The sequence below is a fragment of the Pleurodeles waltl genome, chromosome 1_2 (genome assembly GCF_031143425.1).
Source record: "Pleurodeles waltl isolate 20211129_DDA chromosome 1_2, aPleWal1.hap1.20221129, whole genome shotgun sequence".
NCBI classification, from domain to species: domain Eukaryota; kingdom Metazoa; phylum Chordata; class Amphibia; order Caudata; family Salamandridae; genus Pleurodeles; species Pleurodeles waltl.
The window spans coordinates 842,056,190-842,073,571 of NC_090437.1; positions in this window are offsets into that span (position 1 = coordinate 842,056,190).

Below are 17,382 nucleotides of genomic sequence, written 5' to 3' on the forward strand. Positions count from 1 at the left end.
GGGTAAAGAGAATATAGTGGTGCTATTTTATTAAACTAATGTTTTGTCCAGTGCCTTTGTGCCATCTAGTATATGCGCTAGTAAAACAAACCTGTCCTGGGATCATGTTAAGGAAGTCAACTTTATGTCAGACAAGAATGAAGTATGTGAAACATATGTGAGGTAAATGTACCTCCTGCATCATTGATTGAATGACCTTGCATAGGGCTGCCGTGCAAACCTAGTTACATCAAGGGGCCTCTTGGTTTGAAGAAGGTGATTCACATTCAAAATTGTCTATCCCAGGGTTTGCAATTTATCAGGTGAAATAAGTATTGTATAGTAAACGTTTTGCTCTTCAGAGGCCTGATTAGGACGTGCCCCAAAATTCTGATCACTGTATTTACCACTGCGCAGGGTTCAGGATTATGAGTGGTGCATAGTTTACAGCAATACTGAGTGTGATAAAGTTCCTTGTAATGTTACCCATTTGTACATCAGCAGGTCAAACCTCCTGATATATACCAGGGAAACATTCCTAGTAAATACTGGGCATGCAGAATTTTGTGCACACAGGAACAACATTTGCATGTTATGACCCAAGTGCTATAGCTAGGACCATTGGACAAATAATTGTGCACCTCCTTTTTGTAAGCTCCAGTATGTCAGTACATTTTGGTTGGAGAGAGAAGAAATGTTAAAAGTTGAATTGAAGTGACTAGGAGAAAGTGCAGAAAAGTAATGAGAAATTGGAGAATTGAGTCATGAATATTGAATATAGATGTTAGGGCACAGAAAAGTATATGACTTAAAATCTTCATTTCCAGAGTGGAAATAATGAGGAGCCTTTCAGTGGGAATTTCAATAAGCTCACGGTTTAATAGTAAAGAACTAATCCTGACTTAAATAAAAAAGCAAATTATTTATTTTGTACTTGTGCCTCTAGCAGGACAAAATGTACTCCAGTTCAACTTGAAGAGATTTTGGTTTTTCAAAGCCAGCATTATTGCAGAGTCATTAAGTCTGAGTTGAAAACATTGCCATTGTATTGATTCATTTTGTGTTTACAGTCCAATTGCTTGCCTAAATGATGTCTCTCAGTCCATGTTTATGAGAAACAACTAGTCTAATCTCCGTCTTGAAATAGGTGTCTTGCCTGCCCTAAACCTAATCTCTCCATGTCTCTCCACTCAACAACACTTTTCTTGCCTAAGCATTCCCACTGACTGCGCGCCTATAAGGTCAAGGCCAGAACTTCTGACCACCCTTTTTTGGGTGGCCAGTCCCATGCTAGGCTACACTGCTTTGATTAAGACCACTCTCACATTGCCTAAGATAAACTAGAGGAGTCCATGTTACCAGTAAAACACACACAGTATAAGGGCCCAGTTTATTGAACAACAGTGTTGTTTAGACAAACACGACAGCATATTTTCAGGAGTTTTGAGCCACACTGATTGGCTACAGATGTAAAAGCTGAATTAAAGAGACACCGACAAATCTTAAGTTTCATAGGCAGCCTTGTATGTGAGTCATAGGAGCATAAGCAAAATAGAAAGATGTCCAAATTGTGGAACTTTCAGTAGGTCTTTTGTACACAAAAACCACAAGAGGAGGGTAGGTACATATCCAATCATGATATAGAAAAGGTGATTTCTTCACCCTGATATACAAATACATGGTGTTCTTTTTGAACAGAAGATGCATGGACGTAGTCAAGCATTTAGCATACAACCAAATTACAGTAAAATAACATCTTGTGATACAAGATGGCAACATTTGTGATATCCACATGCTCAATGGTCAGGACTGTGCTAGTGCATCAATCACAAGGACTTTGCACAATTTCTGCCCAAGCAAATGCAGGTCCGTGGCCTTAGCTATATGTAGTCATTAGTAAGTCAGGCTGTTGCTAGGCGAGCAAAGCAATGCCTGTCATGTGAGGTGTCTTGCATTACAAGCTGTTCAGCAGGGTATATTAGTTCATCCGAGGTCATCCAATCTGCACACATTTTGCAGGCCTTGTCATCACTGAATATCGAAGGAAGAGAAGATGAACTCTAGATTGAGAATGTTAGAAATAGGGTCTCTAATTGGCAGTCGGTTTACACCCTGTCCAGGTAGGGACCCTCACTGTAGTCAGGATAAGGGAGATACCCCGTTCATATAACTCCTGTTCACCCCCTTGGGAGCTTGGCACGAGCAGTCAGGCTTATCACAGAAGCAATGTGTAAAGCATTTGCACATAACACACAGTAATACAGTGAAAACACTACAAAAGGACACCACAGTATTTTTAGAAACATAGCCAATATTTATCTGTGTAAAACAAGACCAATATGAGAAAAATCCAACATACAATATTAAAGATATGAATTTTGCAAGAATTAACTTAAAAATACAGTTCCTTGAAGTCAATACCTCTGTCTGGGGCTATCATGGCGATGTGAACAACAAATTCAACCGTTCATGCTGGCCACGGTGTTGTGGGCCAGCTACGGGGACGGGAAGACCCGCAAACAGTACCTTGGGAATGCAGGGCGTTGTGATCCTCGCGATGAGGTCCGGAATGCGATGTCTCTGTCGTCGATGCAGGAGTCATCAGGCCCTTGAAGTCACACACATTGCACATTGAACTCCAGGCTGATGACGAAGTCAGGAGCGTTGGTGTTGATGGCATCCAGGCTGTGGTGCGAAGAGGGACTATGCAACGTGCAGTGTCCACAGGTCACTGTGCAGGCAGCGGCTCGGTGACGGTATCCTGTGGCGTCGGTGAGACCAGAACTGCTGTGTGAAGCGGGGCGGTGCAACATGTGGTGCCTCCAGGTTGCATTGCAGGCAGCAGCATCATCGTTGCTGAAGCACTGTTGTCAGGAGGCCCAAGGCGGCAGTACGATGCAGGGCAGGCTCTGTGCGGCACCCATGAGTCACGGTGCAGACAGGGGCGTCTATTGATGAGGCTGGAGTCAATGGCGCTAGCGTTGGTAGACCGGGGCTGCGGTGCTCTGTGTACCTTGCAAGCATTGTTCTCAGGCCACGGTGCAGGCTGCGGTGTCGGAGTCAGTGTGGAGCGGCGTCATTAGTGATGCCAAGGCTGTGGTGTGAGCAAGGTGTTGCGGAGTTATGGTGTTTGAAGTAGGCAAACTTCAAAGGAAAGTCTCTGTTGTTCACAAGATCCTACCTTGCCCAGGCCTGACTCCAGGCACACTCCAGGGGGCTGTAAACTGCATTGTGTGAGGTCAGGAACAGCCTTTTCAGGTGCAGGTGTCTGCTCCTCCCTCCCCACTCTAGCACAGGAGACCTATCAGGGTATGCAGGCTACACTTCAGCTCCCTTTGTGTCACTGTCTATAGGGAATTCACAAACAGCCCAACTGTCAGTCTGACCTAGGCGTGGGTTCCACAGGCAGGCAGAGGCACAAAATGGTTAAGCAAGACAATGCACACTTCTGACATTTTCGAACAGACAGTTTAAAAACCAACTTTACCAAAAGATGTATTTTTAAATTGAGAGTCCAGAGACCCCAAACTCCATATTTCTATCTGCTCCCAATGAGAAACTGCACTTAAAAGATATTTAAAGGCAGTCCCCATGTTAACATATGGGAGAGATAGGCCTTACAATAGTGAACACCAAATTTGACAGTATTACACTAACAGGACATGTGAAACACACCAGTACATGTCCTACCTTTTAAATACACTGCACCCTGCCCATGGGCTTGGGCCTACGTTAAGTACATGAAGTAAAATGGAATGTTTGGGCCTGGCAAGTAGGTACACTTGCCAGGTCGAATTGGCAGGGCCAGACTGCACACACAGACACTGCAGTGGCCGGTAAGAGACATGTTTACGGGGCTACTCATGTGGGTGGCACAATCAGTGCTGCAGACCCACTAGTAGCATTTGATTTACAGGCCCTGGGAACACAAAGTACACTTTACTAGGGACATACTAGTAAACCAAATATGCCAATCATGAATAAACCAATCACCAGTACAATTTACACAGGGATCAGCACTTGCATTTTAGCACTGATCTGCAGTGGTAAATTGGGCAGATACAATAAATCAGCAGAAACAAAGTCCAGCATACCATCAAAAACAGAAGGTCAGAAGGTAAAAAGACAGGGGAAACACACCAAATGATACAGGTCTAACAGAAAATAAAATGGCTTCCACACAAGGACGTTGCCAAAACTGGCCTGTAGCTTTTTACTCAGATCCATGAATTGGGGGCCTTCCTCAGTGATGAGGATTTTAGGATGACAGTCCAGCTAAGATGGTAATGTTTGCACATGCAGTATTCCTGGCTTCAAATGTTTTCACAACCAGGAGTGTTCTTAGGAGGTATTGGTGAGATGCCAGGTACATAATGTGCACTAACAAGTGATTGGAATATTTTCCCCACCCAGTACTGTCTACTTTAATCCCATAGGCCCATCTCCTCTTTTGCACTTCCACTTTGTGTTACTGTAGAAGTCCCATATCTAAAATGGCTTACGTCTTGTTCCATCTGATAGAACTCCCTTATCCATTCCACTATTTAAATAAGGTAATCTCCTGTTTGACAGGCTCAACATATGGTTCTCCCTCATGCAGGGGTTAGACCCAAAGGTCTATGGGGACAATAGAGTGCATTACAATTATCCTGCCAGTCACTTGTGGTATCTCCAATTCACAAAAAGTAGTGTGAAAGAAGGTCTTTGTGTTCTGCCACTGTTCTTGACCCCCTTCCAGATGGATACTCTCTGTTACATGGTAAACTGTTGACAGCACCTCTGCCTTTTTGGGCACAAAGGCCAAACTATTGTCCTCTTTGAGAAAGAATGGTAACTCTCAACCAGGAATGTGTATTGAGTACTGAATTGGGGTTGAGTGACAAACTATTTGTGAAGAAGTTTTGGCTCGGTAGTAAAAGTTTCTTTTCTACTAAAGTATTCAAAAATGTATTATCACAATTAAATTAGATCTTTGAAGCTATCTTTGAAGCACTCTATCGTTTTTCTAGCATTTTCCGCAGTAGATGTGTGAAATAAAAATTGTAATCACACCTGGGCCTATTCCTGGAAAGTCTAGCTTTATCTACATGGTGAAAACAGTTTTGGGCATTCATTCACTGTCAGGACACACTTTTCCAATTATGTACTTTGCTACTTTACATATATTAAGTACCCATCCCATGAGTTTACTGAGCACACGTTAGGAGTGACTTATTAATGAAAATATCTATTTCCACATTCCAAAGAAACATTTCCTTTCCATATGTCACTAAGGTAGTTTTAAAACGCAGCCCAGCCAGAGCACAATAGTAATGCTGGCAGCCATATATATTTGTCAAATAAGTGGGTGGTGTGAATAAACACTGCAGCCCTTGTATGACATTTAACTTCCATGTCACTGGTGTAATTTCTGTGCCAATTAATTATTGCCTTCCTGGAGTGTTAAATTCTCCAGTTGGCAGAAACCAGTTTTTTTAATACAATTTTAGGAGCAGAGTACGTGCAATTTGGCACTAGTTGCAGAATTTGAGTTTACAAAGTCCTGGCAGTAAAAACAGTGTTCTGGCCGCAAGGTGACTTTGCTGCAGAGGTAATTTCAAAGGTCAAAATGTTTTGACTTTGAACCTGAGATGAACCCATGAACACTTGTGCTCTCTCTCGAAATAGAGCAGAAACATTTGAAAGAGAACCATGATTGAATGTTAAATCAGTTACTGATAATTGCAGGATGCACCGAGTACATTTCTCTCTCTGTTGGAGACTTAGGGGCTTATTATGAGTTCGGAGGTTGAACCGCCCGGACACGAATACGGCAGTGGGGATGTGGCCGTCAAGCCTCCGGTCTCACCACTGTCGGATTACGATGTTTCCACTGGCGGAAACAGCGCAGCGGCATTGGCCTCAACTCCCTCGGGGAGCCAATGCCATCGTACAAAGCACCCTCAGAATGTACACTGTCTTTCATAGCAGACAGTGCGCATTCCAAGGGTGCTGACAGGGTGGCCTGTGCACTGACAATGATATTGTCGTGGACAGTGCAGGGGCCCTCCTGTAGCCCCAACTCTGCCTTTCCGCCAGCCTTTTCATGGTGGGGACCCCTCCATGAAAAGGCTGGAGGAAAGTCTTGATCAGCACAACGGTGCCAAACTCGGCACAGCCGTTGCTGACCACAAGTTTCACCGCCGCCAACCTGTGAGATCCCTACTGCCAGAATACTAATCTGGCAGTCAGACCGTCACTGCAAATTTGGCATTCTTAGGACTGCCAAACACATAATCAGGCCCTTAACCCATAATCTGGCGATCAGACCGCCACCGCGAGTTTGGCGTTCTTAGGACTGCCAAACACATAATCAGGCCCTTAGCTCTTACTCTCTGGACAGTCTGCCATATTGTGCAGAGCCGTAACCTTTCTGCTGTTCTTGTTTACTATATTGTACAGACTAACTGGTTAGGCCTTGGCTAAACTGAGCCATATCGGAGCTCACCGCAAGTCTTGTCTTCTTCTGTATCATCTTTGTGTGTGTGTGTGTCTGTCTGACCCACTGTAGGTTGCAAAGGTCATTTTTATTCAGATCCTTCACTATGGATATACCAATACCTTGTAAGGTATACTTGATGGATGGTATCTAATCCAATACAACTGAGATAAAAAAAAAGTTTTTATTTTCCCCCTGGTTACATTTGTGTAACCAATCAAAGGATATGTAGAGACCTTTTGTTTAGGTTTACTGATAGTCACAAAAGTGTGCAGTAACAGCCAGCCATGTCTCACTAGATAACTGGATTATACCTAGTGCAGAACTTTTTCGGTGTAGCAGCCATTAAGATGTGACCCTGATACTTAAGATGTGATAGAAGCAAAACATTGCAAGATATCAATGAATCACAAGTGCCAATTGCAAAGACACAGAGCCTCTACTAGTACAATGTAGTAAGTAAAAGCAGATCAATAATCACAATTCAAAAATTACAGTGAGTACCACAAACAACAAACAGTGCTGGCTGGCTAGCACATGTACAGTGTCTGAAAAGAGAACATTCCGTATGAAACACACATCAAATTTCATGAAAAATGGACTGCAACTGAACAAACATCACAGAGGAAAAGGGCACATCAAAACAGATATTGCCATCTGATCTCCATTGAAAGTTAGTAGCATTGCCTGGGCCTGTCCGGTGGTCATAACAGATTGATACTCAGAACAATATCCCCTGCAGAGCCAGCTGCTAGAGACATTGTGCAACACTTCAAAACTGCAGCAAACCCTACATCCTCTGCCTATGCGTACAGCTGTCTTTAGAAATCTAGACATTCCTGCCATTGTGTGTCTTACCTTAACCAATAACCATTTCTTTTTAGTTAAAAGGACCCAGAAAATACACACATTACCTCAAAGGGTAGGTGTAAAACCTTTAGTGTATCTGCCACTGCCAAAGTTAAAACTTAGCAAGGCACATAAACCGGAGGAAATCCTCGGATCTTTGTCAGTCATCTGAAGGCATCAATTTACTTGTCCTAACCTAGCTTGTTTAGGAATACAGACCATAATAGGTCTTGGGAGTCCATGCATGACAGCTTATAAGGCAGTGCCTGGTCTGCAAGAAGAGATGCATTTTCAAATCCAGCAATTCTCTTTGGGAACCTGTGCTGTCATGAGGTCAAGATGATGTGTATCAACATATCTGAAACACTGTTCACTGACACATCTCTAGGCTTGTATACGGGTGTTTCCTTACAGCAATTTGCTTGTCCCTCATTCAACTTCCAAAATTCTCTGTGTATTTTTAGTAAATAGTGTAGCGGACATTAATAAAACCAAATGTGCAATGGTGAACCTGTAATGTCATAGCGTACTCAGATAACACACAACACTTGTTAAGGGATCCAGCAACGTTGAACTAGTACATGGTAATTGTCATGAGCTGCTAAAACAAACTTCAAAGAAACAGCACTAATCTATGGATCCTCCCGCAGAGATACCTAAAAGAGGAAGTAGTAATATCTACACAGAATAACCACACCAATACTGAAAAGGAAGGTAAGAAACAGTAAAGTAAAGTGATTGCACCCTGGATTTCACGGGGGAAAGAGACAGGGAAGCATGTTTTCTACTGTTGTAAAGCTAGCAGTTGTTGACTAAGAAAATACATATGATTGTTCAACAAAGCTTGGGAAGAAAACACTATGGGCCTTACGTAGAGTTTAATTGACTGGATACTCCACCACAAATGTGGTTGAGGTATAATATTTAAAACAGTAATTATAATCACGTTATGACTTGTATTTGTAGGTGAGTTAGCCACTTATATAAGTCTTGAACAATGTCTACTGTCCCACATTATTCACAGAACGTCTCTACAGAAATATCCACATTTTAAAGAACTGCACAGTATATGACCTTTGTTAACAGTACTGCATGACTACTCAATCATGTCAGTTTGTTTACAGAAATGTATAGGTAACTTATTTATTGAGAAGAAAAGCTTTACTTTTTCCCTTAATATTTTAGAACAATCTGCTGATTTAGTGGAACCTGTCTGAAACATATCTCTGAAACTCTTGCTATATGCGTGAGTATCTGCATTGTTTCTCTCAAGTGTTGTTTGGATTAAAAACCTATCTGGTAGTTATAATGTGCACTATTTAACTTTTATTAAAATGAATAAAACTTGTTTTCAGGCTAACGCTATTATTATTTAGTACATGCACACACGTTCAGGTAATTTATGCTTTACATTATTCTGCACCATTTAGTGCATCCTTTCATATCTGAAATTATAAAGTAATTTAAACAGTAGGAGCCTGAATGATGTCATCTGAGATTTCATCACTGATGTTATTGAACATGTCATGAGTGATGTAATATGTGAGTTCCTAAGCATTTGATGGCAGGACACAAGTTATAGCTAATTTGCTAATCTTTAACTGGCAAATATGAGTGTTTTTTTCAAGATTAAAACGTTACTTTATGACTGACTACGACATCTCTTTAACCTTTGCTTTTTTCAGTGCATTTCTAGGAGTTTTATTTTCAATGCAAGTTAGTGTCTTTTTCCAATACCTAACTATAAGGTCACTTTTACCTTTAATTTTTTCAATGACGTTTTGGCATTTGTTTCTACCATACTTAACTATACTGTAATGGCATTTCCACCATTGGTTTGTAATGAGTTCAAGGGTTTTGTTTAACATACAGATTTTACTAGCATAGTTAAGAATAATGTCACTCTGATGTGTGTTTTCTTCCAAAGAATGTTTATTAGTATCTTGTAAAATTCACAGCTTAGTGGCAGATATTAATTTTATTCTTAATTGACCTACCATAGATACCACAGTACTCCTGCTGGACTCATAGAACCAATGGAAGGGCCTGATGGGGGGTTCCCGTATGGGGTTTGCTTGGCAGTGTGGTTCCCGCTGGATTTCTCAAGACTCGTAAAAATGTTAAAACTTTTTGATATAAAAGATTGGTTTTAATTTAACTTTGAGCCTAGAACTTTTCTCATAAGCACTCATTTTATGAAGTTTCTGCTTTTTTGGGTGTAGCTTTACTGTGGTACACAAATATCGTACCTCTGTACCTGTGACAGAAAGATAAGACATCTGATTAGTTGAAATCACTGTCTCCATTCCCAGGAAGTTGTCAACCTTTCATCCTCATTTGGAATAAGCACTTGGGTGTGCAAACACCTAACAATAGATTTGCACTTTAGTATTTTCAATTTCATGCTACATCAAACTATAAATTTACAAGAACATTCTGCTAAATGCTAAGAGAATGTACCTATATGTCTGGAGAGAGTGGGCTGTTCACGAGGGGCTGTGCACACAGCAGACACCATGCGCAGCAGGGGCATCCTTGTGTTTGGTTGGTGTCCATGGGAGATTTTCTATCTGCAAATGGTTTGTTACATAGTAAAGACGTGTGAAGTAGGGGTTTGACCTACTACGGGTGCTTCTGTGTCTGGAGGGATTGAGCTCTCTATGAGGGGTTGTACACACAGTGTGTCATTGGTTGCCTAACAGAGGTTGACTGCCCTTGCATTGTTTAGTACAAGGTAAAGGCTTCTTTAGTGTTTGAGCAGTCCTGCAGGGTTACCACAGGATCCAGGACAGACCCGTGTATGAGTTTGTGGTAGTCGTGCTGGATCAGATAGGATCCTTGCTGGGTTCCTCAGGAGTATCATGGAAACCCACTGGGCAATTTTTATAAAAATTATTTTTGGGGGGGCTGAGGGGTCGATCTATGACCTCCCTTTAATTGTAAGGGATTCAGGGCACCATTACCCTGCCCCCTTTTATCATAATTTTGTTTACTTTCAGAAGGCCTACGTGGTAAAGGTGCTGCATTGTAAAGAATTTATACCCTCCATCATGTGTAATCATGTCTGAACTGTGTATTATACCAGGTAATTTGTAAGGGCGGAATGGGTATTTAAACTAATGGATGATATATAATATCTACCTATACAGGTCTTTTCACTTTATTCTTATTTTCATATTATATTTACATATACATATACAAAGCATTCATAAGCATCTCTTTTTTGTTCTGCGAAAAATAAGTTTCAACTAGTAAAGTGCTTTGACTGGCTGTAATGTTTTTGTGCTATAATATGTACCATGTTAATACTATTGTGTACTATTTCTTATCTAAAATTCTCATTGTTATTACTTTTGAATTTCCATTCCACTTAAACCAGAAGGTATGGAACAACGATGATTGTCAGCGCTTGTGTAAATGTTAAGCAGTGTTTAACTTGAGCCAGTGATTTCCAGTGCTCGGGTACCAGCACTTAATTGTCAATACTTGCACTTATGACAGTCTGCCACATAGTGGCGCTGTTTGTCAAAGTTAGAGATGAGCACAACAATTGTTGTTTATGAATTCACTATACATTAAACAAATACCTAATAGCTGCTGTCCAAGCCATTTTTATAGTAGTAGTGTGAGTTTAGTAGATGGGTTGATATTGTCACTGGAAACACTGGCACTGGCAGTGGGTGGCGCAAGCAGCAGTGGCCTCTTGACGAGGGCCCTGGCACTTGTTATTTTACAAATTAACCACTGATTTTAGATTATTATGAGCCATTGAAACGCTGCCCACCAATATAACGACTACCTTAAAACTAGGGTGAGATGGTAGTTAAGCTGATCCTTTGTAAAATTATTTGTCCTTCCAGTCTATAATAGGGTCATAAGCAAGCAAGTTTTAGAAGAGCTCATTTGTTAAAAAAGTGCTCTCAACTTTCTCATTTAAAAACACACAAACAGAGAATGTCTCCTACCAAATGGATTTGGAATGAGGAGGTATGCCAAATTTTAAAGTAAGAGAGATACATTTGGTTGTACCTCCTGGGGTTTCACAACAGGGAAAGTAATCAAAATAGTTGTGTCCCATGCTTATGTGTGGCTTTGCAGCACAGCTGTTGATAGACCTTATGTAATCAACAGGAAACAGAGCTTCAGGAGTACTATAGAGAGAGTGAATATGCATGTGCCCAAATGCTGATTGTCGCGAGTACAGATTTTGACTGGACCGAAGTTGTATGCCTCTGCTGAAAGAGTGCTGCTGTTGGTAGTTTTTACTTTGTGAAATAGTTTATAGTCAGCACAGCAGACCTCCGTTGGTTAGCGACAAACCATTGATCAAGACTAGAGACCTGATCCTTTTATAAGAAAAGTTACGTCAAAGGAAGTAGGCCTGAAGTATACAGTATTAAAAGCATAGGTAAAAGCCACTAATCCTTTATGGGTGGAGTATCATTACACCGTGTTAAAGCTTGTAGATGGGTATTTTTCTGTAGAGGGAATCTTGCAGATTCATATAGTAGTCAAGGGTTTTTGTGTTGGTTACCCTCTGTGACATTGCCTAGGGGTAAATGATTTGCTCTTCTCATTTTATTTTATTTATTTCATTTTAGTAACAGTTACATATTGTTTTGCTAAATGTAATTTTATACATATATCTAATTTCACAACTACTGGGAGGAGAACTTTGGCTCTGCCAAAATGTTGATTGTCCTCAGTATAGATTTTGATTGGGCAGATGTTGTGTGCTTCCATTGAAAAAGACTACAAGTTTTGTATGTTTTGCCTTGTTAACATAACTGAGTTTGTTAATGTGATGAGCCATTGATCAGTGCTATAGGCCTGATCTGTATATTATGAAAAGTTACAACGAAGACAGTATGCCTAATTTATTTATTTATTGTGAAAATCATATATAAAAGCCAGTAGCCCTTTAAGGGTGGAATGTTGTCACACCGTGTTAAAGCATGTAGACAGGTATCTTTGTTACAGGGGATCTGACAGAGTACAAGGGTTTTGGTGTTGGTTACTCCCAGTGACCAACCCTAAGAGTAGAAGAATTGCAGTTTGAGAATCCTCATCATACCATTTTAGGGAGGGTTCTACTTTGTTTTATTAACTGTAATTTTGTACAGATTTATAATTTTATGAATGTATACCGATAGTCGCTTTGTGGAAAAGCCTATGCACAAATTGGTTTGAGATGATTATGGTGACAAGCCAGTATTAAAGGCTATAGTTTTGATTGGTTCATTAGAAAACGTTTGTGAGAGGCCTGGATTATGTTTTGTGAAAATAATATGTTAAAGCCAAGAGGCCTTTAACCATTTTGCTACTAGGATCACCCCCGGTGCTAAGCCTCTGTTTGGCTATTTGGGATAGTTCGCATTTAGGCCGCCATAACGTTTTGTCCACATAAGCTATCCATGCCAAATTTGTTTCCTTTTTTCCCAACATCCTGGGGATTCGAAAGATATCTAGGGTTTGAGTAAGAGTCCAAGAAATTAGCCAAAATATAGCTACGTTTTGGGTTTTGGGGGGAAAAAGTGCTGCAGAAGAAAGTGCATGTTTCTTCCTGCAAATGGCATCAACAAAAGGTTTGCATTGCTAAAATCACCATCTTCCCAGCTATCAGAAACAGGCAGTCTTGATTCAGAAACCACATTTTTTACAGAGTTTTGGCATTTTATGGGGAGATAGCCAATTTCTATTTTTGTGCTTTTAACCCCCTTCTAGTTTGTTGTGGAAACGGGTAGGAAACCCATAGTGGATCCCAGAAAGCTAAAAAGAAAGAAATAACCCACCTCCTAATTAGGTTCCAATGCTGGAATCCCTACAATGATACTTTAGGAGTCAAGCATATACTTTTACATACAAGAAAAATATTGAACATGATTATTTTGATTTGTATCATTGCAAATTATTATTCAACATCATTGTATATCTCTATCACAAGAAGAAGGGCCTCCATTTCTACTTTCTATCAAAATCATGCATACCTACATACTCTACTCATTCTCACCAGTTAAAACAAATGTAAAAGTATAAATGGCCTGAAGGAATTACTTCCATGCACCTCCCCTGATAAGAAAAACAGTAACACAAATTATAAAATTTACTCCACATAGGTAATTTTCAAACTTGATTCAAAAACATTGTATATTCATCATATATTTTATTAATCCCAGCTTTCGATGAATCGTCCTCCAAACTTCTCTATTGGATGTATAAGGAAAGATTCAAGGAGAGAAGCATCCAGAAGTCATATCTGGTCAAGGATCGTGCAGTCGTGCATTTCGGTGTAAAGTGACAAAGGTCAGACAGCTTCTTCGGGGCACAATATCCATACTTGCTGATTAAAATTTCGCACATGGAAGTATGGTCCTATCTTTGGCACATCTATAAAAATGATATAAAGTCAAGATAACTGATTGCTTGATCCAATTCCTATTTAGGTGACTGTATCTTCCAGCATGCTGATTAGTGAGAAAGAACAATTCATATCTGTGTCAGATTAGCAAAAACAAACTTGTGATTCATGATCTAAATTAATATTAATAAGTGAAGTAAAAACACTGTGCAATGTAAACTTATATGATGCTCTCCCAAAGCTGAAGAATATCCCAATGTTTCATGTTTAAAAGTCGATGTTAATTAAGGCAAAACGGGATCCAAAAAAGAAAAAGGAACAAAGAAAAAGGAAAAGGAAAAAAAAAAAGCAATCTAGAGGAGAAGAAGGGAAAGGGAAGAAATGGAAAAAAGAAATAAAGAAACAGAAGGGCTCACCTACTGCTACTTTGCAGCAAAGATCATATTCAAAGTGGCAAACTCCACTTCTTGTCACCAACCAAGGCTTCTAAATAAAGTCAATCAAGGATCTAGAAACAGAAATATAAATATATTGAACTCACTATGTCTCTCCTAAGTCCATACCTTCCTCATAAATTGACCTATGTAGAACGGAAGTCTAGGTTCCTCCGAGCACCAAGAGTTGATTCAGATAAGGCAGTAGTATAGAATAAAATCTTGTTTTTGTATACCTGTGGTACACATCACATTGAATCTAAAGAATTTATGGACCATAGAGGTACCTCAATTTTTGGGACTCATCATATCATGCAGTTTTACATTTATATTAAATCAAAACGTTGTGTGTACTAAAGGTGTTAAATTCACAAGATGGAGAAAAATAAATAAGAAGGGGAAAGAAATGCTCTGCCTTCTCAAGTAAATTGGAGTCTGAGGTGCGGCCCTAGAATAAACCTCATATTCAGATGAATTATTCCAAAGAGAGGGACTCTTGAGCCAATCGGCATCAAGGTTATCAAATTCAGCTGTCTCACAGCACATCTTCCTCCCATTCTAACTCTCCCCTATGCCTTCACTACATATATCAACCTTTGTATCCCTAGGCATAATTATCTTTTACCCCTTGTTAATAATTATTCCACTATTAACAGCCTCATAGTCGTCATAAATTTGGGTAATCTTCTAACTGATGGCATCCAATTAATGTGGCTCCACAACAGACGACAGATAAATCCACATCGCGCAGCTCCTACAATTTCAGATGTCCATCTTTTGCCTAAACACAGTGAAATACATGAGGATCACTCATGTTTAGTTGTCACTTGTGGAGAGCTCCATGGTTATCTAAGTAAGGGAACTCTTCCAAATAAAAGCATCCTACTATCAAACCTACCCGCCAGGCGGTACAACAGGCTTCTGAGTAGGCAACAGAATTCTATATGGTCAAAGATAGAACCGTCCGTCATAAAAGAAATGATTCAAACTGTGTTATCTGTCCGGTGTGCCTCGCCGTTAAATGGCGAATCACCACCCCCTAGTATCACCACTGTACATCTCGATCGGTCGTCTGACCGGCCAGACACACAATCACAACTCAAAAAGAATCCTCCCCTGTAAAGCAACTCCACAAGGATTCAAGTGGAAGGGGAGGGCCGCGGGACTCCTCCCACAGGCAAAATCACATCAACCACTCTTTCACACCAGGGGGCACGCCATCTCCCTCCTCACTCCGCCTCACCGACAGACGGCCTCGCCAGACGCCAAGCCAGCATGTATCATTTCTCACACCTGATACCAATCAGAGGCGGTAGTAAAAATAGAAATAGAAAGGGGATCTATGCAATTTTTACCAAGAGAGAGGTGAGAAAGATGGAAAACGTAGCAGCCATATTTAAAGAAGAGATGTAGAAAAGAGTGGTGTGAAAAAGAGATGCCGCTATGAATAAAATATAGTGTCCTTTAAAAGTAAATTAAGATATATGATGAGATGCCGATTTTAGGCTCTATTTCCATACTCGAGTACCATGTAATTATAAAGGATGTTTATATTTTTTATATCCAGGATCCCACCTACATTTACAAGCCTCACTGACAGGAGGCAAGTTATTGCCACAGTGCATCACCTCTACTGAGTCATAATACTCCTCTGGTCTATGTCTATGGCTAGAAAGGAGCAGAAATATGTTGTGCTTAACTTTTCCAGGATAATCCACCTCAGATCATTTTCATTATGCTTATATTGACTACACTATGGAACCCACGGGGGCTTGGAATCTTAAGTTTTTGATTGCAGATTTGTGTTCACTGAATCTTATCCTGAACTGTCTCCCGTTTCCCCTACGTACCCTAAGTTGCAGGGAAAGATGATACAATATATGTCATTGCTACTCTAGCATTTAGTCATAGTTTCAAGATGGAACTCTTTTTTATTGTAGGAAAATGGCCTGATACAATCTCTTGTACACATGCATGACACTTTCCGCAGCAATGGTTCCCTAAGATAGGGTTGGTTCCAACTATAGTTTTCTGTATATATGAATTCTCTTGCTGTAACCTGGCCTTAACTAACTTATCTCTTTAATTGGAATTCCTCTTGTATGCAAACAATGGGACAGGGAGTGGATCATCTCCACCATCACTATTTAGTATGTTCCATTGTGTATTAATTATTCCTCTGCTTTTATTATTAATATTTCTGTGCCTGATAACACACACTAATCTTTGTTGTTCAACTTTTTGTCGCTCTTCAAATTAAGTATCTTGATTATAATATTTTGCTCTTTTGTATGCATCGCGAATGAGTCTTTTAAGATATCCTCTTTGGAGGAACTTCTCTTTTAAATCATTTGCATTCCTGTCATATTCTGCCATACAGCTACAGTTCCTCCTGATTCTTAGAAATTTGCTGAATGGAATACTTTGTCATCTTGGATGGAAAATTTCAAAATGTTAGTGTAAAGGGACACCTAAAGTTGTCCTTCTTCCACATAAATAAGAATGTCCAAAAATTCTACTTCTTGATTACTAATATTAGGTGTAAATCTAATGTTGTCGTCACATAAATTAAGCCATTCTACAAATCACTGCAGAAATTGTTTTTCTCCTTCCCATATGAAGAATATATCATCTACGTATCTTGCCCAGTGTTTGACATTTTCAAAAAAAGGGGCTACCTCGTTATATATGAACCTCTTCTCAAAAAGGTCCATGTAGATATTTGCCACACTTGGAACACAGGCTTCTCCCATGCTTACCCCTTTCACCTGTTTATATATATCTCCGTCAAATTCAAAATAGTTTTCCCTCAGAACTATGTTTCGACATTTAGTTGACTGGCATATGTGGGGCTTCATCCATCAATAGACTCTATACAGCCTTATAGGCTCCCTCTTGTGGAATATTAGTATACAACGCTTCTATATCCATTGTCTCAAGAAGATGTCGATTAGAATCAAACGGAAGACCCTCTACTTTTGAACTCATTTGTGTCGTGTTCTTAATGTATGATGTCAATTTGTAAACTAAAGATTTAAGAAACGTATCACAATATTTAGATACTCTACTTTTGAACTCATTTGTGTCGTGTTCTTAATGTATGATGTCAATTTGTAAACTGAAGATTTAAGAAACGTATCACAATATTTAGATACAGGCTGTATTGCTGATCCTATAGTAGACACAGTGGGTCTCAAAGGTGGATCTTCTACCTTTTTGTGTTTTTAGGTACTCCATAAATTACTGGCAGTTTAGGATTTTCAGCCTGGAAAAAATCAAACTCC